The sequence below is a fragment of the Pygoscelis adeliae genome, unplaced genomic scaffold (genome assembly GCF_000699105.1).
Source record: "Pygoscelis adeliae isolate BGI_AS28 unplaced genomic scaffold, ASM69910v1 Scaffold308, whole genome shotgun sequence".
NCBI lineage: Eukaryota > Metazoa > Chordata > Aves > Sphenisciformes > Spheniscidae > Pygoscelis > Pygoscelis adeliae.
In genome coordinates, this window is record NW_008825306.1 from 1,235,117 (window position 1) to 1,238,363 (window position 3,247).

Sequence of the window (3,247 nt, forward strand, 5' to 3'; positions counted from 1 at the left end):
AGGTTGTGGTTAACTTCCTTAAGCACATATTTTGATGGATCAAAGCAGCTTTGATTGCTGAACAATATAAACATAAGAAAAAAAAATTAAAAATTTAAACCTACAATTTTAAAAGATCAAATGTGAAATACTTGAAAGTGCACTTTTCTCTGAAGATGTTGTATGGTTAATCTATCCTATTAAAAGAAAATATTCATTGTCCTTTATTGTGAACCATAGAATGATTGGAATTCATTTCAATCTCCTGCTCAAAGCAGTGTTGACACTGAATCCGGCAAAGTTGTTTAGGACAGCCTGCTCCGATAATAAAGCAATTATCCTCATAGATAGATTTCTGTGGTCCCATTATCTTTATCTGTCTAGTCTTCATACTTCCCATTTCCTTACTGGACATCATTAACTTGTGCCTAATTGCCACCTTCCACTTCACTCTCACTTCCGTTGGTCCTTGTGTCCTGGTGAATCGCGGTTTCTTCTTCCTGCCTTTTCTGCCACTGCCTCTAGGTTTGATAGGTGTTAGAACTGGAAGTTATTGAAGAATGAAGATTTTCTGCTCTTGGCCCAGTCTCTAGTCTCATTTGGGTCAGGATCAATAATTCAAAGAAAATTGGATATTGTTCCAACAGCTCCAAACATTCACAGCTATCCATATGCAGTCTTGGGAAGGCAGGGAGCATGCCTGCTGCCAGCAGAACCTTGGGAGATTTCATCTGTTAAACTTTGAGGTCAAAAATGAATATACACAAACTGAGGCTTTAGTCAAATCTCAGAGCTTTCCCATATTTAGGAAGATTCCATGAAAATGGTAAATGGACGCCTGACAAATGATAAATGAACACCTGACACATGCCAAACTTTCCTTGCTCTAAATCAGGGAACAGTAGGGCTTTTAAAAATAAATTAGTCACCACTATAGCGGTAATTTTTTTTCTTCAGCTCATTCTTGGTCACGGCTTAACTATTTTTCTTAGAACTTAAACAAAAACCCTTCAGTGTGAGGCAAAGTTGCCATAAACTTCAGCTATAACAAGTGATCTTAATTAAATTGTGAGCAACTCCAAACAGACTTCTGAAGGCAGTATCAGGTAATCTTAGTAGGATGTGCAACCAAGGTCTTTTGTGAACAAAGGGATTTTTTTTTTTCCTATTTGTTCATGATAATGAAAATATTTTAAAAAAAAGTTTTAGCTTCCTTTCCTCTCTGATCCAGAATCTAATTCTACTTTTCTCACCTTGTTGCTCCGCTTGATGCAGCAGGATGTCTCATCCTGGAGGACTGATGGGGAACTCTGTAATTCTGTGGGTCTTTGTATTTCTGTTGTACTGTCTGAAATCGAAAATACCACGTGCCTGCTCCTCCCTGTTGCACTGTTTGTTTTATTCTGGCTCTAGTAAGCAGTTGTACTGTGTTCTTATATTTCTTGTTCTTTCTTGAACTTCAGTGGGTTGGAAGGTGAAGGTCAGATTTTGAAGGTTTCCAATTATTTCTAGCTTTGCCTTCAGTTCTTCAGAAGACACTGTTCCCAGCTTAACTCAGTTGAGAGTTGCTCATGTTTTTCTGAACTTTTCTGGTATGATCTAATAAAACAAAAATTTTACTCAAGTTTGATATTGACTAAATAGAGGTTCTAGTTTAATTGGGGTTTGTTTCATCCTTTTGGGACTTCTTTGGTTGCTATTCTGGTATTTCTTTAGTAATTTTGTCAGGATGGGTTGTTTGAAGTTATTGGCAGGTTCCTTTTCATGTGAAAATTTTCAGGGTTCTGGGCACAATGTTAAGTGATCTCTTCTGGTCAGAAGTAAAAAGTGAAGCAAAAATAATTCTCACAGTTTCAGATAGGTCTGGATGTCCAGCTCAAAGTAGAATTGCAAATCTGACCAATTCCGTTTAGATGGTGGAAGGTGCATTTCTTTTGATCTTTCTTTTCTGGTTTTTAAAACACACCTATATAATTAAGAACAGCACCACAAACACAAATGTTCCCTGTCATCCTGCAAAACAAACTGAGGAGGTTGTGGAACTACGTGTGTTTCTCAGTCAGCACTTTTACACAGATGTATGAGCCCAGATTTACAAAGGGCATATGTAGACTCAGAGAATGATTTAATTTGGAATGCTCATGAGAAAGTAATTCACAGTTCAGCTCCCTGCTCAAAGCAGGGCTAACATTAAAGCTGGATTCTGTAGCTGATCTAGGCAATCTGTTCCAGTGATTAACCCCTCTTATTCTGGAACTTTCCGCCTCATCTCCAACTGGAATTTTCCTTGTTGCTACTTTGGGCTGTTGCCTCTTGTTCTTTTGTATTGCATCTCTGAGAATGCAGAGTACGTTGCCAATTTTTCTTTAATCTCACTCCTTTTTACATAGCGAAAGATGTTGCCACACAGCATTATATTCCTAAAGTGAAGTGACCAGATCTTGGCAAACGGAATTCATAAATATGATAAATCTTCGTAAACCTTAGAAAAAATTCAACCCCCAAGAATGGGATTTATGGTAGTGAGTAGAGGGACACTAGCAAAAATAGCAGGAAGAAAGGGATATGTGAATCCTAGCTTTCATCCAGATGAGTGCATCTATGTTCAATCCTGAAAGATGCACCTCTGTGTGTGGAGGCTGCAAAAAACACTCTGAGTGTTAAGGTGTCTGTTACCTCAATGTCTCACTCTCCCTCTTTAGAATGCAGGTTTGAGACATAAACGTTATAGCCTCTTACATCAGTTATTAATGGATCAGCACACTACTAATAAACCAATTAACAGATTAATTAACTAATAAACATACCACTATGAATCACTTACAGTTCTATAATGCTTTACACCATTGTTAGTTGCATGCAATTATTGAGTTCTATCACTTTATTCTTATGAATTGCACCCAAGTATTATTGAATTATAGTTCTATAACCCTTCACTTTGACCTCCCACACTACTTATTAACAAACTTGCAATTCTGCCACTCTTTAACTTCTCGCATCAAGTCTTTCAGATGTAGACCCAGTGGAGGGTCCAGTGGGTTGCCCAAGGGGCTTTTCTTTGGCATCCTGGCACCCTTGATTAATGAAGCAGGTCAGCTACATGATAGTCTGTGGGCATCTGCATTCCTTGTGTCAAAAAGTCTGCCCTCTCTTGTTCTTGAACTGCTTTTATAACTTGTTCATTATTTCTTACATTTCTAGACTCTCTTTTTTGCTGCCCTTCTATATCCCTTTCTCTGCCCAGTCTCCTTTCAGATAAACAAGCTGC